Raw genomic sequence first — 23340 nt, 5'->3', positions numbered from 1 at the left:
ACAGTCACACCTGCTTAAAGATTTAAATTGTATTTTTATGCTACATTAAAACAGCATTTTCTACACAAAGGCATTATGTTTATGAAAGGCAATTGTAAATGCCTTTGTGCACTCAGCAATATTTTGTATTCTGCTGAGAACATTTGTGTTAGTGTCAATTAATCTATAATTGAGAAAGAAAGAGAATGGATGAATGTCACTCAGGGCACATCAAATACATGCTCCTGCTCAATGTCCTCACACACTAGCCGGCTTACTACTATGTTTATCAACTTCCAAACTGAAGCAAATGGAATTGCCGCATAAACTAATTCTTATAATCTGCAATCTAATGCTTCCAATCTCCATGCAGATCTGGCATCAATAGTCATTATGAGCATCTAACTTTGTCATTGCACACATGCCTTTGACATTCTCCTTGTCCAAACTCTGAAGTACTAAAAGGAGTGTTTCTTTTAGTCTAATATTTATACCAGGCTTGCATAATATTTGACCTAGAGATGAACAGAATATGTATCATTATTCAGTCCCATGGATAAAATAACAGCCCCATGAAAATTTTGATCTGTGACAATCTGGTTTGTTACGGAGAAAGTGTTCTGTGGGGAAAAGCTCGTTTTTGTGATTTCCCCTCCCCCCTTTTCTGTGTAGCACTGGTTTTCCTGTGTTCTGTACAGATAATAGGAGGAGGAGGTTTCAAACAAAAGCCCATGCTTTTCACTGCAGAATAATTCTCCCACAATACTTTAGGACATGAATATGCTGAGAAACTATAAAGGAGTAATCCTCTCTCCCATGTTTGGAAGAAAGCTATTATAATTATTTGTTCTACTATGTGTAGATAAAATAGTTCAGGATTACATCCCTAGTTTGGCCACCAGGAGACAGAGGTCATAATCCTATTGTAGCAAAATACTAATGGCTGTATTTTCCCACTTAAAACAGAGGGAAGTGAAAGCAGGAAGAATGTGATGGCTACGAGCACTGCTTTACTGTTTGCCTGGTCATTTCACCCCTGAACCTTTTGTTCTTGCCACCATGACCTATGCCAGTGTACTCTTAGCACTTGATCCTAGGCCACTTGGAGTACTGGAAGATTTGTTCAATTCGTAATGGTCTTATAATGAGTTGAGTTAGATGAGATGGATCACAAACAGCAAACCCGTATAGTGTTGCTTTCTCTCACATTCAAATGTTACGAATTTTGAGACCTAATATTTGACATTTGGAATGGCCTTGTACCGTTTTCTGGATTATGTGATTTTAACGTTTATATTGATATGTTTTTAACTCCATGTTTTAATTGTCTAAATGTTGTTGTGTTTTTATGATGTGATTGATAGTCATATGTTATGGTTGCTCTATGTTAGGTTTTAAATGTATGTGAGTCATTAAAGTTTTCCATAAATATGTTGGAAACCACTTTGAGTCCCCCCTGGGGTGAGAAAAGCAGTATACAAGTGAAGTAAATAATGTAATGCAATGTAATGTAATGTAATGTAATGTAATGTAAGTTATATAATTTAATATTAAAATATTTATAAAGATAGGGGAATTCTTCCATCAGAAATTGAAACAAAAGTCACTTCTACTTGCTCCGGCCAAATTTAATCCATAAAGACACTGTCAACGCAAAGGGACCATGTTGTGTGTACCTGCCACAAATTTGCTAAAAATGGGAAGCCTTTCATAAAATAATTGATGGCAAAAATACAACACTGAATTTGATGACCACACAAAGATTCACACCTATACTTTTAAGAATGAAGCTCTCAATTTCTATGATGGAAGTTCTGATTCTCTCTCATTTGCTATTTGCTGTCTTTTAAAATAAAACTTTTAAAATCAACACTCCTCCACCCAAAGTATCAAACGAGAAACTGTAGCAAGAGAGGAAATTTGCCCCCTCCCTCATGAATAGAGAAAGTTTGGGCCATTGGGGAGAGGCTGCCTTGAAGCCCCTTTCCCCTGTCATGTGACAAGGGGTAGCTGAACCCTATATAAGCATGGCTGCCCCTTGTGCTTGCCTCTTTATTTCAGAGTGACCCACTCACCCTTAGGTCAGTATGATTTTAAGACTAGTAACATCAGAGCAGCTAGGATTTTTCCCCCCTCAACAGAGACAGTATGCCTATCCCATATTGTCTCTGTTGAATTGTGGTTATTGGCATTTGGTGGTTTCATTTAAATAATTTGTTGCTGGCATATTAGGAATCTTAAAGTAGATTCCGTAAGCACCATAGCACCCCCTTTGTGGGTGAAGGGTGGGCCTTTGGAACAGCTTCTCTGGGTTCTGGGGCTTGAGTTGCTGAGAACGGGACTCTCCTTGGGGCTTGAATGGGGGATTCTCACTTTTGAAAAATTCTGTGGTTTGGGAGGGAGCATCCCCAGGATGGCCTTCCATCAAATGGCCAGGGTGCGTAACTCATGATAATTTGGATTACCTTCGGGGTTTGGTGCTAGCCCAAGGGTGGTCTGTGGAGGTAGTACCATGATTAACATCTAGCCTTGACTATACCCATCAGGTGGATTTAACCCCTCTTTTTTTGCAGGTTGCAGTAGTTAAATAATTAAATAGATAGGTTAAAAACATGGTCCTTTATACCATACTTTGTTTGTCTGGTATCTTTATTTTGTGATGGTGGGGGGCAATACTTTTCAACTCTAGATATGAAAAAAATGCCAGACATGGTAATAAATGAAAAAGAATCCTCACCCATCCTTGCAAACTGTGAAGTTTCCATTTAAAAATGGATCTTGGTTCTGCAATTCAGGGTTGCAGTTCTCTGTACAACAACTTGACAGTAAGTTCAATTGAACTCAGTAAGAGCTACGAACAAGAGCCCTATATAGGAATGGGCTACACACCAATTCAGACAGACTACTTTTCAATAGAGGCAATTCTAAAGGAAACAGTTGGAGAGGAAGTGAAGGTGGTTAGAGTGCTTTTGAGTTAAGTTTCTGAAGTGACATTTGAAGTGTGAATCAAGGGAAAGTGCTAGCTCTTTTTACAATTGGCATTCCACCCATGCACATTTCTGCATTGAAACTGCAACTTCCACACTGTTATTCAAAATGTCTCCTAACTCTTCAAACCACTATTTGGCAAAACTTTAATACTATTCTCACTTTAATTAAGACATGGTGGTTTTCAGCAGAATCATTTCAGAGAATTGGTTACAAATGATGAAGACTGGCTGCTAATCACCAAAGCAATGGTGCAATGGCAAGCTCAGCTGCTGATCAATATTCATTATAAGGATTCAAAAGATAGTGCAACTGTATGTTTGAAAGGGCTTTAACTGTTTTGAATTGCACTGATCAACATAAGTTATGCTACTTAATTAGGAAATCCCTCGTAGCTTGAGGATGATGGTCTTCCAGACGTGGTGTCTTGGCGGTGGGTCTGTAAGTGGCTGTGCAGCTCTATTCTTTATCCGCATGTTTAAAGGTTGCTGATTGTAACCAAACCATTTATCTAGGATATTAGATAAACATATTGAGAAACATACTGCTGAGCAAGAAGTATTTCTGTCTCCACTGCACACAGGTGACTACCAACCTCATATGTGCCACTGGAATTGCGACGCATCGTGGCAAATCTGGCAGGGCTCAGTGGGGAGAACCCATCACCCCATGTCCCACATTGCCTGGCTTCCCACCTACTTCATCCCACGGGGGGAAGTGTCCACCGCCTGGCTTCACCCTACAAATCCCAATGTAACATAGGAAACTTCCTATGTTGTAGGCATACATCAGTCCCTCTTTAGTTTTGCATGTCATGGGATGGGAGGCGGTTGGCTTGTCACAAAACTAAAAAGAAACTGCCATTGTCACTTAAATTTACTCTGTCTGGTGTGGTTGTTTGTTTGCCTTCCCTTTGCACTGTTGCACAATCATGACAGAAGTGTACCAGCTAACAGTACATGAGCTTGATCTTGCAACAAGGTTCCAGATTTTGTCTATTAGATATTACATATTAGAGTGTTCTGATTTTGCATGCCAGCATATACTAAATCCTGATTTACTTTATGATAACTTCCTACCTCCTTGTTCTAACACATCCACTCTTTTTCTGTATCACTCTCACCTGAAGTCACTATTTTTCTCCCCTCCTTTATAGCTATGTAGTTTATTATGGAGAAGCATGTATATATAAATCAAGTGTGTTTTGCAAAGATTACTAATTTATTTATTTTCTGTATTGCATTGTGTCTGGCTGTTGTTGCTCAGCTTCTGCCTCACACAAGAGTAAGCTGATTGGCTTTAGAGATCCAGAACTCTCTAATATGTTTCTTAGCAATAAATAAGTTTTCATTTATTAAAAATGTTTGGGACAAAATTTTGCCACTGTTATTTTGTTGTTATTGTTATTATTGTGGCATATTAAGACAAAATGTTTCAGACTGTTTAGGGGCAAGAAAAAATAGCATGTTCTAATTGTCAGTACGTTGATCAATTCATTGGAAATCAAAGTGCTTTCCATGAAGGATCACTGTAATTCATTTCAGGTAGGAAATAAACCATAATGGAATTGTCAATATAGTTTATTTTATTTCACTTTCTTTATTTGTTTTACTTTCATTTCCAGGTTCTCAAGTTGCTCCTGACACACAAAAAAAATGATGTTGATTCTGAATGTTTGAATGGCATATTCTTCATTCTGCACATACAAATATATATTTGGAGATTTTTATAATCATAAAACACATATATTTGTAGTGCTATCACGGCAAAAAGAAACATCTAGTCCACATAATACAAATTTGTTTATCCTAGTGTTTGAGGGTTAATCTATCAAAGAACTCTTTTGGTTTCGTGGTAGCAGATTAAAATAGTTACATCTTGAAATGTACAGTAATCCAGCTTCAGAGAAATCATGCATAAAACAGTACTGAGTCTCTATTATGCTCTGCACATCACATACATATTATTATTGTTAGCAAAAAATAAATCTTAAGTAGTTATAGCAGCAGTAATGTTGATATTATCTGTTTCTCTTAACTGTGCTGCTAGGAATGAGTCGACTTCAACGAGGGCACTGCAAAACTAAAATAGCACAGTGTGGCTGAAGTTGATGCAAAACATAACCATTTTATAGAATAATTTTGATATTTTAATACTCTTGATTATGTTTTTATACTTCCCATCAGGAAACAGTGTTAAGATTGTTTGCCTAGGTATTCATGGTAAGATTAGCCTTCAAGAATTTAAATTGGATATTATTGCCTCAGTTCTGTGTTGATATTGTTTTGTTGTTCAACACATACAAGACATTGATGCTTTACGTTTTTGAAAAGGGTAGTAGCCAAGCCTATTACAGCTTTAAATTTCTATAGTTTCTATTCTGATTGAGGGAAAAAGAACAATGCTGGTGTTTTCCTTTGTAACATTGCTCTCTTGTAACATCGCTCTCAGGTACCATTTTTATCCACGGCTATCAAAAAGATCAATTCAAAAATTGCTAGATAAGGCTTTGTAATTTATTTTACTGGATCAGCTTTTGCTGGTAGAGAATGGAAACAATTCTTCAAATAATCATGTGCTCTATTTTTATAAAGTTTTGAGAAGCAACACTAGTTGGTGGGCTTGTTGCACCACAGCAATAGGTTATATATTTGTCAGACCTCCACAACTTCAGAGGGACAAGATGTCAAATGTGTGGCTGATAACATTGGCATGACTTCAATCCACATAGGAAGAAATGACGTTTGGATCAGGGGAGGGAAAGTGAAGCGGTTTTAATAAAATTCAGAAGTAATGCCCACTGGAGTTTTATTCAAATTATAATCTTAGTATTGTTCCAAATACAATAAAAGGTAAAGGTTTCCCCTTGGCATTAAGTCTAGTTGAGTCCGAATCTGTGGGTAGCATACATCTCCATTTCTAAACCAAAGAGTCAGCCTTGTCCGTAGACACCTCCTAGGTCATGTAGCTTGCATGACTACATGGAGTACCATTACCTTTCCACAGAAGCAGTACCTAATGATCCAATCACATTTGCATGTTTTCAAACTGCTAGGTTGGCAGAAGCTGAGGCTAACAATGGGAGCTCACTTTGTCCATGAATTCAAACTGTTGACTTTCTGTTCAGCAATTTCTGCAGCTTAGCAGTTTAACCTACTCCACCACCAAGACCCCATTTCAAATACAATAGTTTTAAAAAACAAAAACAAAACAAAAACAAAAGGTTGACACAAAGGGTTATGAGGTAAGCCATTTCAAGTTGACTTCCATGACAAAGCCTCAATTTAACTCTAGGGCTGCCAAGTCATTACATTTGTTTTTGGATTAAAATCACACTTGCTGATATACTCTGGTCAAGAAGATGGCATCTATATAAATAAAAATGTAATGTTAGTTTGTGGGATTAACATAAAACAAAAACCACTGGACGAATTGCCAAATTTGGCCACAAGACACCTACTAACCCAAGGAATGACCATCACTCAAAAAATTGAGTTTGTCGTTTGGGAGTTGTAGTTGCTGGGATTTATAGTTAACCTACAATCAAAGAGCATTCTGAACTTCACCAATGATTGAATTGGGCCAAACTTCATTTAAACAGGGCTCCCAGGACCAACAGAAAAAAACTGGAAGGGTTTGGTGGGCATTGGCCTTGAGTTTGGGAATTATAGTTCACCTACATCCAGAGAGCACTGTGGACTCAAATAATGGTGGATCTGGACGAAACTTGGCATGAATATCCCATATGCCCAAATATGAACACAGATGGAGTTTGGGGAAAATAGACCTTGACATTTGGGAGTTGTAGTTATTGGGATTTTTAGTTCACCTACAATAAAAGAGCATTCTGAATCCCTCCAACGACAGAGTTGGGGAAAACTTTCCACACAGAACCCCCATAACCAACAGAAAATACTTAAGGCCATCCAGTCCAACTCCCTTCGTCAGGGCAAGAAAACATAATCAAAGCCCTCCAGATGAAGAGCCATCCAGCCATAGATATAGATAGATATATATGTTTCACACATAGGAAGATATAGTATCATAGATCTGAAAGGGACCCTTAAAGAAGGACAATTATATGTTGCATGTTGCAGAATAGAACACTGACAAAGAAACAGCAAGAAATACTGTACCCACAAGAATAAAGAAATTACATATATTAGAAACTCACACTTTCTCATTACTTTATTTTTCAGATCACCACACTGGGCTATAGCAACGGGTGGCAGGGGATGGCTAGTATTAAGTAAATAGCTTAACTTTATGGCTACCAATTTCTCCAGAGAAAAGCCACTACGATAGCTGGCATTTTAAAGTGCTTTGCCTTTCTCTCTCTCTCTCTCTCTCTCTCCCTCTCTCTCAATTTTCCGTTCAGCAAATTCTGCAACTTAGCAGTTTAATCCACTGTGCCACCAAGGCCCCATTCTGAATACAATAGTTTTAAAAAACAAAAAAAGAAAACACACACACACATATCTTCAAATATAGTCACAATATTAATATATTAACCTTTGTTTGTTTCTCTAAAACATTTATATCCCACCATTCCTAATATAATTCAGAGCAGCTTACAAAAATAATGAAATGCAATAAAAAAGCATTAGACAGAAAGGGATCAGGCAACAATGAAATCAGCAATAAAACAGCTTAAAAACAACTGCAGTAAAAACACCATAAAGCACAATGAAAAGTCAGACAGAATAAAAGCCTAGAAGGATGGCATATGATTATGGCAGACAAGCAATAAGATGGAACATCTATACATTCAATGATTTTTTAAGTGCATGTTCAGGAAGAAGGGAGTAAGAAATACTTCCTGAGTGATGGAGTTCCCAGTTTAGGGGGTTGGCCCATCAGCTGACTAAATATAGTTGAGAGTTTACAACAGAATTTATATTACTTCTATGGATTGAGAAGAATCATAAATAAAGTCCAAAGTTGTTTAGTGTGGCTAGCTTTCCAGAATCATAGCCATTAGGCCTGTGTAATCAATGACAAAAAATGTTTCAATACTCATAACTAAATTAGGGGATGTGGGAAAAATTGCTTCTAAATTGTTTCCAAAATTGGACAGGGTCTGTATTGTATCTATAATGATTTAACTACTTTTTCTTTATTTTTGTTAAGTAATTAAATGTACCAATGTGGAAACTTCAGGGATGCCTTTTTCTCTCATTATTAATGCTATTGGCATGAAACTTGCTATATTGTAAAACATTGTTGGTCCATCACGTTTCAGAACATTTCACTTGTCCACAGATTTTCAGGGAATTTTCAAAGTTTTTACAAACAATTTAAAAAAACTACAAGAGTTATCTATACAATGACACAAGAAACAAGGGATCACCCCCCCCCCCCCAATATTCATACATCTACTGATTTTGGGGAATTTTTAAAAAAGTTTTAACAAAAATGTTTTGTTTTCTTAAAGAAAAAGCCACAACACCTATCTCATTGAATGTCTCTCATATTAACCAATAGAACAATTAAGGGATTTCTTCCCAGTCCAGCACTGATTTACTTACTTGTATTGAAATCTCAGTCAGTTCTCCTCTTTGCAGGTTCAACAATTTATTGGAACTCTGGCTATTCCCCTATTCTAATTAGAGCTTTCTGATGCTGAGCAGAATTCTGGGAAATGTAGTTTAGGGTAGGGCCTTTTGAATTATCTGCAATAGGGCTCCTTGCCTTCCCAAACTACATTTCCCAGAATTCTGTCCTCTCTCGGTCTCTTTCACTTAGCATTATACTGCCCTGCTGCTTTTCTCTCCTCATGGCAAGAGTTCATTCATTTAAAGAGGATCGGCAGCCTTTTAGGCTATCCTCACTTGCGCTGAAAATGAAACTGACTTTGATAGCCTTTTGAGCTTTACAGAATTCAAATGAAAAATTATTGAGTGACTTTTGATTCTTAAATTTTTGCAGACCCCTATCACATTTCTTAATATCTGTTAACATATACAAAACTTACAAATTAGATATAACTTACTAATTAAAGATGAAATTTTGCACACCCCTAATATGGACATAAGGTAATGCAACCCCAACTGTCCTAATTTTTTTTAAAAAAAATTAGCTGTGGGTGTGTGTTTAAAAGATAGGGGATTTGATACTTTTAGAGATTAGAGATCTGTGGCTTTTGTCACAGTTTCCATACTTTCCTTGCAAAATAAATCAATGAATCAATTCAGTCTGCCAGCTGAGCAGCCAGACCTCAAGGGAGAAATGCACTTGCACATGCCTCCAGTGGATGCAGTTCTTGTTTAAAAATAGGATTATTATTTAAAAACCTTCACTTGTCTAGGAAGAAAGGGTGAGTGTGGTCCAAACAATATGGAAGTGCTAGAGCAGTGGTTCTCAACATATGGGTCCCCAGATGTTTTGGTCTACAACTTCCAGAAATCCCAGCTACTTTATCAGCTGTTAGGATTTCTGGAAGTTGAAGGCCAAAACATCTGGGACCCACAGGTTGAGAACCACTGTGCTAGAGAATGGAATGGGTGCACCCTTCAAATTTCCTTGCATCTTGAACTGTATTATAACGTTTAATTCCCCTTGCAGGGGAGTCACCATGTTAATTTTTGCCTTCCCTTCTGTCTTCCCCTTTTGCATGAATTTTGCATTGCAACTGGAAGATGTATATGTATCAGACAGTTCTATTTTCCTAGCTACAGCTCCCAATGCTGGTCCTGGCCAAATGCATCTTGTAAGCACACTTATATGTTATTTTAAAAGCTACTTTCAATTCCATGCTGTGAGAAAGGTGAGATCTTAAGCACATGAATGTACATACACATACAGGTAACTTCTTTAAAAAATTACTATGTGTGCAGACAATTGATGAGAGCATGTCCACACTATCAGTTGTCCAGGTTTAACTAATGTCCAGGTTTAACTCATGTATGATAACTGTCCACAGGCAGAGGGAACTTCTTTAAACTATTTTCCCTTCAAGGGGAATTGTTTTACCTCAATACAGAAAATAATGTTTCCTGCCCTCGCTGCAGATTTCATTTGGAACTGAAAATAAGCACTTCACACTCTTCAGTATGGAAAATCATAACAAGGTTGCAGACTCGGCATGAAAAACTCCTATTTTTATCTTGTGCAGGAGCACTCATTTTATGATAGATTTTATAGCTGGGGAACCAACATCACGAAAGCAATGAAAAAAAGCTACCTGTCCATAATCTGTCTTTGTCGTAAAGCAGTGGGAATCTGAAAAACAACAACAACCTGAAGCTTAAAGAAAATGCTGGGATTTTTAACAGCAAAAACTAGTTTTCTAGTCAAAGACTTTGTGTCGTAGATGGTCTGGGATGAAAGGAATGCACAGAGAATGTGAAAAACAGAATGTTCAGAACACTTTCTGTGTAACTTTTTCGTCTGTAGATATTGATCTCTGCTTCTTCTGGAGAGTGAACTAGGTGCTCTTTTCCTTCTTAATTAAGCATAATTTCTAAACTCCTATCATGGCACAATAATTTATTTTTAGTCAGTTAATTCAAAATCACAGAGAATAGATAACATCTAAAAAGCATGAAGTCCAGTAGCAAGAAACAAAAATCAGGGGAAAGCCAGAAAAAGCATAATCATTCCAGGGTGCCTTCAAGGAGGCAAAAGTGCTCAAGAGGAAATCCACAGCTAAAATTATCCCTGACGTATGGTCATTCAACTTCTGTTTAGAAATCTCCAATGAAAGAAAGTATGTGAAAGTGTGTTCCACTGCCAAGCTAAATATTTTGAAATGCAAAAAAGTTCTTTTGTAGGGGCTTGTGATTATATTTATCACTTTCCAATTGAATATTAACATATTAACGTGTGGGAATAAAATTCAGTAGACAAAGTCAGGTACACACAGCCAGTGCAAATCTATGCTGAAACTTTGAAGACCACAATGATTACTACCCTTTGAATCAAGTATGAAGGAAAGCTCATGTACCATGCTATAAAGCACTGGAAGTGTGGGAAATTAATTTATTGTCCTCCAGGGTCTTGACAATTAGTCAGACCATAATGTAATGGAGTGTGTATTAGTTTGCTTATATGAAACAGACACACTCCTATATGCCTCTTTGAATCTTTTTGGCCCATCCTCCCACCTCTTTTTGTAGTGTAACTTGTTGTGGTCACTTTAGGGCTGGTTGGAGCCCTACCCTACACTATCACAGAGATACAAACAATTGACTTCGAGTGGTGTCAATCTAAATAGGTTTCTCAAGCAAGTTTTGGGGGAGCTATGATTCAGTGATTCATCTACTGGCACATCTGGTGTTGGGTGGGAATTTTGAACTTCTCCTGAGTATTGCACTACCTGGGGGTTGAGAAGAATCTCCTGTCCTTGAGGCTGGTTTCTAGATCTTTGCCCTCACCAGGGGCCAAAGCAGTTTGGGTGCTTATACCTTTTAGCTAGCCTTTCAGTATCTGAGCTGGATTTTTTAAACAGCCATGTAGATCTGGTATTGCTATCACAGGCTTTGGTGTTTCACCCAGCAGAGGCTGGAGGCTCAAGTCAGGGGTGACTGACTGCTTTAGCTGCTCCCGTATCAAATTTGCTCCTCCAAATTTGACTCACCACCACCAAGAAACATTAAAATTGGTAACTATTAATAAATTTGCCTTTACTCCATTCCACTTCTGTTGTCTGGTCATTTTATTTCTCTGGTTTGTTAGCAAATATCACTTGCAATGCAATGCAATTACTTCTTGATATCTAAGGAGATTTACAGTATGAGATTTGGAGCATGTATTTGAAGCTCTCCAGTCATGAATGGGATTTCTTACCATTTTACAACATCATTCTAAATTCACTTCAATCAGGTTGTCAACTCATATCCAAACAACATTTTTCAATAAATGGGGGAAACCCATTTGTATGCAGCTGAAAGCCTTTTTAAGTGATCTCCACCTCTGCCTCCCCCTCCTTCCTCCATCAGTCCAGATTGGCTGCAGAGGTATGCCAACATGTTTGACTTCACCTCTCAGCAAGGCTTGGTTGCTCTGTTAATTTTTGCTCCATCACAGCTACTTCCAAACATATCCGAAGCTTAAGAATCGAAGGGCTCCTTTTGATTCAAATTCTTAATTATGGGGGGGGGGGGGAGTTGTGTCAAAACTTGCTTCAAAAGTGCTAAACATCTGAACTAGATTTGAAACAAGGGTATTTCTGAATCAAACACACAAGCCTAATGTTTAGAACCTTGAGAAGTAAGATCCTTGGAAACTGGAATAAAAATTAGGTTGTACATTTGGGCCAAGCTTCTAGGTACAAGTCCAGTATTAATTTCCAGCACTTCTATATAAGTGATAAAGTCCCAGCATTATGTTTCTCTTGTTGGATGCCTTCATGTTATTTCCAGCTTATGATGATTGGCGAATCTATCATGGGGTTTTCTTGGTAAGATTTGTTCAGAGGAGGTTTACCTTTTTCTTCTTCTGAAGTTGAATGAATGTGACTTGCATAAAGTCACCCAGAAGATTTTCATGACTGAGTAAGGATTTAAATCTTGATTTTCAATGCTCAAGCCAGTATACCACATTGGCTCTCTGAGTCTTAAATTTATTCTGACCCCATTTTAACCTTTTTCACAGAAATCTTGATTTTCTGCCAATAAAATATCATCTGTACACAGAAATATTATTTTCTGCATAGAACATATTCATTGTGCAGGACATTTTAATTTTGGCAGTCCAGGATTCACCTAATCAACATGTCCTGAAATGCAATAGATATTGAGAATTTTTTTTTAAAAAAAAAGGATAATGTTTTAAAATTATTCTTCTGTCCTTATTCAGTATGAATCTTCTCCTGAATTGGCATCTATTAATCTCTCTCCGCATCCCACACTCCTCCCCGGTATGAATCAGAAAAAGAGAACAAATAGTAAAACCCACTCTATCAGCTTGCGAATAAGGTATCAAATATAAAAGAGGGTGTTTGTTTTGGAAGTATACATGCACTTCTTATTCACACTGATTACTGTTTGTGAACTGGTAACTAGATGAAAAATGCAGCACAAAATACGGATCGGATTTCATTCCAGAAAGCTGATCTTTCTGTTCCTCTGAAGATTATGCCAAAAGAGCAAACATGATGTACTGAGAAGATTTCTCTTTCAAGTTGTAAAATACAGTCAATGTGTGTTTCAGCAACATGGTAGGAATCCTTGATCAATTCTGCCATGTTTAATGTGCAGTTGCAACCTTATTTCTCAGCTTGAATAACAGGTAGCGTTCTGATGATAGTGTTACAGGTACTGACAGACCACTTTTTGTAATGCCAGCTGCTTGCTGTGAGACCGGAACTAATGAGGCCTGCAGCAAAATGTTTCAAAATTGAAGTATATTCTGGGGTAATCATGTTGGCTATGCAGCAAAATACAACAAAATCCAAAATACACATTTTGGTGATATCCTTATTAAGGCAACCAAAGCACACAGAATACATTATACACAAAACATAACCCACCTTGAATTCAAGTCAAACAAACTAACACCTGAAATCCAAGTCAAACAAGCAAACACAAACACCCAAAACTATACTAATTTCTGAAACTCAAACACAAACACCCGAAACTATACTAATTTTTGAAACTCACTGACTTTAGCAAGCCAAGATATTAAAACAATACCTAAAAAGAAAAGTAACAATGTTGAAATAATTGATTTGGTATTAGATTTTTTGTTTAAGCTAATGGTTGAGCCAGTCTGGTACAAAAGTTGAGGGACCATTAGGAGACTAAGGGCAAAGGTAGGAAAACCAGAGAGTATTTTCTATTAGATAGAAAATAATAGTTAATAGTCTACAATCATGGCAATGGTGACATACTTGTGATGATTACGATTACATTTTCTTCCGTTAAACAAGAAAAAAAGCATACAGGACTAAAAACAATGTGATTTCAACTTAAAACCTGCAACATATAAACATGAAAATAGAATTAAACATGGCATTGCAAAAAACAAAAACAAATAAATAACATAAACCATTAAAACTATTAAAACTATTTAAACCCTAGACAACCCCTTTGCTAATTCTTTAAAATTTCCTTCCTTTAAATCCTCCCTAAGGGCACATCAACACTCAGCGTTTCATGGAGTTTCAAATCAGTATTAAATAAAGTGGTTTTGCTATGCAGATAATTACACAAAAGATCTTGGATTCAGTTTGAGGCCTGGATGGTGATTATTACACAAACAGTAGAGCACTAATGCCCATTAAGGGTTTTTTTTTTACTGCAGTTGTGGCTATTGGTTGTCTAGCCAGTAGCCACCACAGTTTCAAGCTAACTTTGAACTTCACTAAATGGTCTGTATAGATGAGAGCCAGCTGTGGTTATGAATATGTAACAGTTGCCTACATATCCATAAATGATATGTATTCACAATCACAACTTAGTGACACTATTGTCATGATCATAACACCTGCCTTCCCCAACTTATCTTTTGCATTGGGAGAAGGAGGTCCATTTTCTTTGCAGTCCAACCATGTTTGATGATATTTCTAACAGGTTCGTGGTGATGGACCAGAAGAAGTTAGTCAGTTATTTTTAACACTATCTAGGTAGCTGGTGTAAAATATGGACAACTTATTTTCAGATATTACTTGTGTTTGTTCTTTGTGAGGCTGTCAGATACTTTGTAGACATTGATAGCAAATTGCTAGTGACAACCAAGGCCATTTTTTAACCTTTGATTGAAAAAAAAAACAGAGTCTAAGAACAAGACCGTTTGTTCTCTCTCATTTAGAACTCCCCTGTTGTGGCTAAGTTGGATATCTTCGAATTTATATATCAGGATTGGCAGTGCACAGATTCCTCTCTAATTACATATTATATTTATATATAATTTAAAATCATATTTTGCAGCTGGTAATTCTTTTTGAAGTACTTTCTGTCATCACGTACTGTCAAGACCCAGGCCAGGCAGGAACTCAACAGGCACCGTTAGAGTTAAATGAAGGTGTTTAATGTCTATTAGCAAAACAAAAGGAGACTCTTCACTTCAGAGATGTAAACAAAAGAGGCTTGCAGGCAGCAGAGAAGTAAACAAACCGGTCCCAGTCAGCCTTGGCTGACGAAAAGGAAAGTCAGAGTTAAACTAAAACAAACAGCTTGAATTCAGCACGCAAACATAGTCCATTCCAAAAGCCAACGAAACAGCATACAGCAATCCTCATGAGGAGCGGTCCAATGAAGTTAACAGGATTAAGCAGGGGCGTAGTCAGGCAGTCCGAGGGTCAAAGCACAGAAGACTCACGAGTCAGGCACCAGCAGAGTTGTTCACCGGATCAGATAACACGAAGCTGCAACAAGAACTCAGGCAGGAGTTAACACAAGGCACACGGCATGCGACACTTTGAACTCTGCGATTAGTCTGTCCCCAAGCTGCTGCTTAAATCTCATCCGAATCGCTGGAGTTACTGTCAGCTGGGTCCAATTCCTCAGGTGAATCCAGGCTGCGCCATTGTTGCCAGTCAGCACTCCGTGCTCCATCCTGCAAGGAATTATCTACATCCCAACTATTCTGAAACCCCTGGAATTCATCGCTTGAAGTGGGGGCGTTAAGGACATCCATGACTTCTTGCACTTTAGTCCAGTCCAGATTTTCCTCTTTGCTGTCAAATTCCCCACAATCTGCTACATCTCTCAGGCGTTTAGCAACAGATCCTACATCGCTATTTGAGCTGCTGGCTACTCTTTTTACACCTCTGTAATCATCCAGCTCCATCTCCTCGCGAGTAAAACCTGCAAAATCCTCCTCATCCGTCGTCTCTAGAAACAAATCCCTGATCCTTTTCAGCTGCCGCTGAGCTTCATCATTCTCTAAGCTACGTTTCCTCCTACTACTAGTAGTAGGTGCATGAGACAGACGCTGAGTCTCAACACGTACTGCTAGAGATGGAGTGATCATCAGTTAGTGCTTCATCAATAAGAGGTAATGGCAGCAGTTGGTCTCCTGATAGTCAAGAATAGCTCCCATCAGAGTATGGAGAAGGTGACACTCAGTGAAATGGGAAAGAAAAAAAAAACAAGAAAAAGGCAAAAGTAGTTAACAGTTCTCATGGACAGAGACAGGCAAAGTAATAAAGAGCAGACAAAATCAACTCTGTAGCAGTGTTCCTGGAACTTCAAACCACTTGGGATGGGGGTGTGAAGAGCTTAACTCTACCTCTTACAGGACATGCAAGGTTGTATTTGGTGGAAAGCTGTTTTAGACTGGGAAATAGACAAGCTGAATGCTGGCATATTAAAGAGTATTTCCCTGGAGGTCTACCTGCCAACTGTTTCAATTACATGTGGTCTAAAAGCACTGTAAAATTTGTAAGGGAGAAAATGATAGTCTTGATCCAAAATTTGTTTGACATTCAAAAACTTCATAATTACAAATGTTAATCACACATACAAAAAGTGAATACATTTTTAGGTAGCCAAAATAGCACTTCACGTGCACATATGAAAAAATATATATCAGCACACTTTAGGAAAACACCAGTTGGAAGGGCAGAGGCATTGACATTCAGAGTAATTACTGACAGAATGAGTTCTAGAGAACATACCGACTATTTTGTGTCACCTGTTTCTTCCCTTGTTCTCACATCCATTTGCTTCCTGCCTACCTGTAGAGATTGTTTCCCCATTTTTCCAAAAGCTAGTCAGTCTTGTATGTCCCTTTGCCTATGAAGGGTACACATGAGAGCCAGGTTTATGGGCTCTTCTATTAAATAATAATCTTGTTTTGGGGAATTGATAGTTTATCACCCATTCTTTCTGCCCCCCAAAGCTTTCTCCCCTTAAGCTGCTAAGATTTTCATATTATTAAGTTAGATGAATATCAAAGAGATTCTGTATAAATATCAAAGAGAATCTGGGCATGTGATATGGTATGGGAACTATCAAGTCCCCATACCACATCACTTGCCCACTGATTTTATTTACCACACTTATATTCTACCCTTCTCAACCCTGAAGGTGGCAATTCAATGCAACATGTACATGTATCATTGATAAACAAACAAACACATTAAAGCATTAAAATCAACCAGTTAAAACATCACGTTAAGTAACAGTTTAGAACCATATAATCCAGGGCCAATCTGAGTCATCACTTATAGTTTCTTATTGCACTGCTCCCATTACTGACCAAAGGTCTGATCCCAAAGCCATGTTTTTACTTTTTTCTGATGGTCAGGAGGGAGGGGACTGATCTAACTTTACTGGAGAGGAAGTTCCATAGATGAGGAGCCACTACTGAGAAGGCCCTGTCTCTCATCCCCACTAATCACACAAGCGAGGGGGATTGAACAGAGAGCAGGGTCTCCCCCGATGATCTTAGCCCCCGAGGTGTATCATAGAGGGAGATATGTTTGGACAGGAATGCTGGGCCAGAACTGTTTAGGACTTTATAGACTAAAGCCAACACTTTGAATTGTGCTCAGTAGCATACTGGCAGCCATTGAAACTGACACAACAGGGGAATTGTATACTCCCTGTATGCCACTCTAATGTGCAACCTGGAGCTGCCCATTAGACCATTTGAAGCTTCTGAACAGCCTTCAAAGGCAACCCCTGCATAGAGCATGTTGCAGTAATCTATTCTTGATGTAACAAGTGTATTGAACACATGGCCAAGTCTGACTTCTCAAGGTATGGGCACAACTGGTGCACAAGTTTAATTGTGCAAAATCTCCCCAGTCTCCACTAAAATCTGTGGTTCCAGACTCAGCAATGAGTCCAGGATCACCCCTAAGCTGCAAATTTGTGTTTTCCGAGGGAGTGTAACCCCATTCAAAACAGGCTGTAACCCTATATCCTGTTCAGCCTTATGACTCACCAGGAGTACCGCTGTCTTGTCTGGATTCAGTTTCAATTTGTTTGCCCTCATTCCAGACCATCACAGCTACCAAGCACCAGTTCAAGACCTGAACAGTCTCCTTAGTAACAGATGGAAAGGAGCAATAGAATTGAATGTCATCTGCACACAGTTGACATTGAACTCCAGAACTCTAGATGATCTCTCCCAGTGGCTTCATGTAGATATTAAACAATATGGGGAACAATATTGAACTCTGCGGAACTGCAGGGAAAAATGGCTGCAGGGCCAAGCAGATGTCCCTCAGCAACACTTTCTGGGAAAAATCCTCTAGGAATGACCAGAGCCACTGCAAAACAGTATCCCCAAGACCCATTCCCATGAGGCATACCATGGTCTATGTTATCAAAGGCCGCTGAGAGGTCCAGGAGAACTACTTCCCCTGTCAAATTCTCTACGCAGATCATCCATTAAGGTTATCCAGGCTGTTTCAGTTCCATGTCCCAGCTTAAAGCCAGACTGTGCTGAATCCAGATAATCAGTTTCCTCCAAGAACACCTGGAGTTGCAAGGTCCCTACACGTTCTATGACTTCACCCAAAATGGGGAGATTGGAAACTGACTGAAAGTTGTCCAATTGAGTGAGGTCCAGTGATTTTTTTTTTCAACAGTGGTTTTATTACAGCTTCTTTTGAGCTCACTGCCATCTTGCCTTCCTATAAGGAGGCATTAACCACCATCTTCACCAGCTCCACCAAACCCTCTCTGACCTCCTTTTATCAGCCAGGATGGGCAGGGGACTAGGATGCATGTGATTGCTCCAAGAATCTTGTCCACATCCTCAAGCTGCACCAATAGAAATGAATCCATCAAAAACGAACAAACAGGTGCTCGTGTAACATCCTCAGAGACTGTCGTTCACATGGTGTCCAAGTTGAAGCAGATCAGAGTGACTTTGTCTGCTAAGAACCAAGAAAATACTTCACAAGGTTAGGTTAGGGATCCCATCCTGAGGGATCTTGTTTAACAACCTTCTGACCACTCAAAACAGCTCTGCTGGATGGTTCCTTGTGCTGACAGCATCTCCTTTTTTTTTTTTGTGCTCATTTTCCTTTCTGTATAGATATGTTAAGCAAGTTGTACAGAGTGTTTTCCACTTTTTGGATGAACTTGTTTGAACTTTTGTTTCCCACAAGAATATCCCGATGTGTTGAGACATCATTTCTTTTCAAGGACTAGAAAATATGCAAGTTTTAAAAAAATTCTCCAGCTATGAGACAATGAGAATTATGTTAATGAGAGGGATTTTTTGGAGCGAGCTATCTATTCATGGAAGAATTCCATTATGTATCTCAGAAATCTCAGGATACTCTGGAAATGATTTAGAAAACCAAGATATATATTTAAAGAAAATGTTTATTTTCTTAAACCACATTTTCTACTTTTTTTTACAAAAATCTAAAATAGTATGAATGTATTTATTAAGTGGTTAACATACAAAATTAGCCTCTAAGGGTGAGAAAATTAAGTGAAAAGTATTCTATAGTTAAAGCATGTGCCCTCTTGTTCTTTAGCTTGACACAGGCTCAAATGATCTTGTTTCAACTATCACATTATATTCCCCTCAGTGTAGTGCATATTTTATTGTAACATACTTGTACTCTTATTTTAGTTTCCAAGGAAGGAAGGAAACACTTTCAATCTGAAAGATTAAATTCAATTCCAGTGACATTTTTGAAGGACATATCTTTTCTCCTTAACCCACACTCAAAGCTGACGTATAAGATATTATCCTATGAATTTCCATAATTGTATAAACATTGAAAAAAGAAGAAAATGTAGTCTATGTTAAACTGCAGTGTATGCAATAATGTCAAAAAAAGCGTGGGAAGCAAAGTTGTCAGAAAGGAAGACTGTAAACATCTACACAGACTCCAACTATGCCTTCACCACACTGCATGCCCATGGAGCATTATATCAAGAATGAGGTTTGTTGACCTCAGCAGGAAAGTAGATTAAACACTCAGAAGAAATCCTCCAACTGCTAGATGCAGTGGGGATCCTGAAATTGCATGGCCGTGATGCATTGCAAGGGGCACCAACATGGAGAAGACCCCCATCACTGTAGATAATTGCTTTACAGATGTGGAAGCAAAAGCAGCCTCCTGTCAAGATCAGGAAAAGGAGGTAGAGATACTCCAAGTACCCCTCAAAACAAAACACTGGGAAATAAGAGTCAGAAACATTCACAACACAATTCTTAAAGTAATTTTTAGGAAATAATATTTTGGACATCATGTTTCATCCACCATCAGTTGGGAGCCCCTCCACCCAACTCCAATTGCCACTCTATGGCCAGAAAGACATAGCTCTGTCAGGTTTCATCCATTTCAACAGTTAAGATTGAGCCCTAGAACTGATGGAAGGACAAGTGGCTATAGGGTCACATAGTCTAGCAACCCAAACAACACTGCCACAAAACTTAATAGCTAAAATACCAAAGTCAAAATATTATCCAAATTTAAGCTATTCAGCCAGAAATGGAAAAAAATAGCACAGGATCATATATTTTGACAAATGGTAGATTTGTTTGAAGCCCAAGAGTGGGTCGACGGCTAATTGCATAAAGGAAGTAAAGGAAATATTTTTGACAAACTATATCACACTTATACACAAAGGTGGACTATTTGTCTTAGCATCTGTGGTTTAGAAAGCATATATGAACTTCTCTTCTTCCATTTTGCATTAAAAGAAGGTAAATGTAATTATTCAAACTGATGCTTGATAAAGTCCATTTTATTAGTGAATAAAACTGTTTCAATTTTACAGCATTTCAAAGTTTGCAGCATTTAAATTGAAGATTATATTTCCTCTTAATTGTTTAGTTTTCTTTCTAGATTTATATCATTTGTGCACTAAAGAGAGGACTAATAAAGATAACATGTGGTTGTTATTTGTTTGTTTTTAAAGGTTATTCCTCAACTGTTAGGATGGAATGTAGAAGAAATTTCTTCAAATGATCCTACATGTTGCAGAATTTTCAATAATGAGTGCTGGACAGCCATCAAAAGGCAAGATAATTCTGTGGGAATATCTTTCTTTTCCCTGATGAGTTAAATTGATTTCAGCTTCTAGCAATTTGTGCCAAACAATCTATTCCACAAAAAAGAGAAAAAGCCTTCTCTACAGGGATTTTTGTTTGCCATCAGTAGTTTTCCTTTAACACCAACACAGTCGGTACTGAATATTACAATAAAACGGGGGTGGCGGTGAAGGGGATGCCAGCTTGTGAATCCACCCCATATCCTTGCAAGTTTTGCTTTAAAAGTTTTGTTTTGCTTTGACGATCATAATTATATTTCACAACAGGAATCCTGAAGATACAGCATAGGGAGTGAAACAAATTATTATGATCTATTACTTTGCAGAAAAGGTATTTAAGATACATTTTCTGCTTTTCTACCGAACAATGGCTTCCTTTCTGAATCTAAAATGTGAATTGGCTCCATCGACTCAACAGCTCAGAATGTATCAAAACAATCTTACATTTGGCTTATTTTCTCTTATTTCACACTTTTCACCTCAAGCAATTCCCAAAGCAGTCTCAAGAGCTTCCCAGTCAAAAGGTTAAAACAATTATGACATAAAAAGTATAAAAGCAGCTGATCAATCCAAGTGAATAATAAAACCGCAGACTCAAAAATTCAGAGAAGCCTGAAGATTTCATTAAAAAAATGAATGCCAAAATTGAAGCAGCATTGGTTCCATGCAAGTTCTTATTGCTGGAACATGAAACAGTGTGTCACCCCTCTCCTCCTAAGTTGACTAAGCCGAAGTTCAACCTGCTTGACTGAAAAAGAAGGATGTTGTGGTAGGAGCAGTACCCTGGCCCTCCACATACATCCACCTGAAAAGGAGGAGGAGGAGAAGGAGGAGGAGGAGGAAGAGAGGAAGAGGAGATATTTCCTACACACTGAAAGAGAAGAACCAGGAGGTGAAAGCAGCTACACTCCCTGGTACAGAAAGAAAAGTAAAGAGTGGCAACAACTGACATGAGCAGAAGAGAGGAGGGGAATTTTATGTTCCCAGGAACTTGCTATCTGAGACAAATACTAAGACTAATTTCAATGTTGCCTCTGGGTAACTAACCCACCTACAATGGCATAAGGATTGATAGGTAATCTGGGAAAGTTTTTTTTAAGAAATATGACCCATGCTGCATCAGAGATTAGGGCTATTTTATCCAGCATTTTGGTCTCAAACAATTGATTGCCAAATACCAATGGACATTCCCAAGCAGAACATTAATACTAATATTAAGGCTCCTCTATGGCCTCCCGACTCTGGGACTCATTGCCCGGTGAGATTAGGAAGGCCCCCACCTTAGAAACTTTCAAGAGGGATCTCAAAACCTGGCTTTTCTGATGCGCTTTTGGAGAATAGCCATACTATCATACACAGTTGCTCCCCTCAATGGTTTTTTGTCCCCAGAGTATATTTCCCCTCCTGTATGAAGGTCTATTTTTACAACCCCGTTTCTTTATGAGTTTCTCCCTCACAAACAATCTGCTCCGTCCCTATCTCATCCTGATTTTTAATATTTTTAGTATTTTAGTTTTTTATCTTGCACATGTGGCCCGCTCATTGTTATTTTATTGTGTATGATTCTGTTTTATCGTTTTTTGTACTCATATGTTGTATGTATTTTACTGTGTTGTTATTGTTTTATTTTATTTATTTTATTTATTTTATTGTAATATGCTATTGGGCTTGGCCTCATGTAAGCCGCCCCAAGTCCCCATTGGGGAGATGGTGGCAGAGTATTAAATAAAGATGATTATGATTATGATTATGATTACAATCAGAGAAATGGTCCTCTTTTGATTTTTGATGCTTGAAGTCTAAAATTAATGTTTACATATGCTTCATTTGCTGGCCCAACAGCACTTGGGACAGAAGCACTGGTAACTAATTATTCATAATCAACATATTTTCTCTTCCTTTTTTCTGAGCTATTCTAGATTGGGAGACACATGAGCAGTATGTTATAAGCAATCATATAACAGCCAGTTAAATTTAGAAAAAAAATATCTTCTGTATTTTGTAAGACAAGGCAGATAGATTTCTAAAAGAAAAATGGGATAACTTTCTCTCTGCTGAATGCACAGTTAATCACATTGTGTTTGTACCAGGTAGGGCAGGGAAAAACACCAACTGCTTGGTTTAGAACATTTCTTAGATTTGATTTGTCTCCTGTAAACACTCTTATTGACTTCCTGCAGTCAGATCTTTTCACTGACTGTTGCCACGTTCAAGATGTTGGCTGATGTTTTTTTTTTAAATCTTCTATTAGCTGTAATTGGAGACCAAGTAAAATTCTCATTATTTTCTGCTATCATTCTAGTGAATGAGTCAATTAGTCTTCCTTAGATGGAGTATTCTTAATAGGAAATTACAGATAATTTGGCTCTATTATAGTTTTGATTTTGACATTACAACACAGTAGCTTTCAAACTTGCCATCTTCGAAGGACCTTTGTGTCATCCAACTTTTGAGAAAG

General features: G+C 38.0%; 1 pseudogene; it reads right to left on the bottom strand.

Moving 5' to 3' along the window:
• The window catches only part of LOC137096851 (splicing factor U2AF 65 kDa subunit pseudogene), a 198252-nt pseudogene extending 182370 nt beyond the window's left edge, over positions 1 to 15882 (bottom strand).
• Between the last annotated feature and the right edge of the window lie 7458 nt (positions 15883 to 23340).

Source organism: Anolis sagrei, chromosome 4 (genome assembly GCF_037176765.1).
Source record: "Anolis sagrei isolate rAnoSag1 chromosome 4, rAnoSag1.mat, whole genome shotgun sequence".
Lineage (NCBI taxonomy): Eukaryota > Metazoa > Chordata > Lepidosauria > Squamata > Dactyloidae > Anolis > Anolis sagrei.
This window is presented reverse-complemented; position numbering and strand designations above follow the sequence as displayed.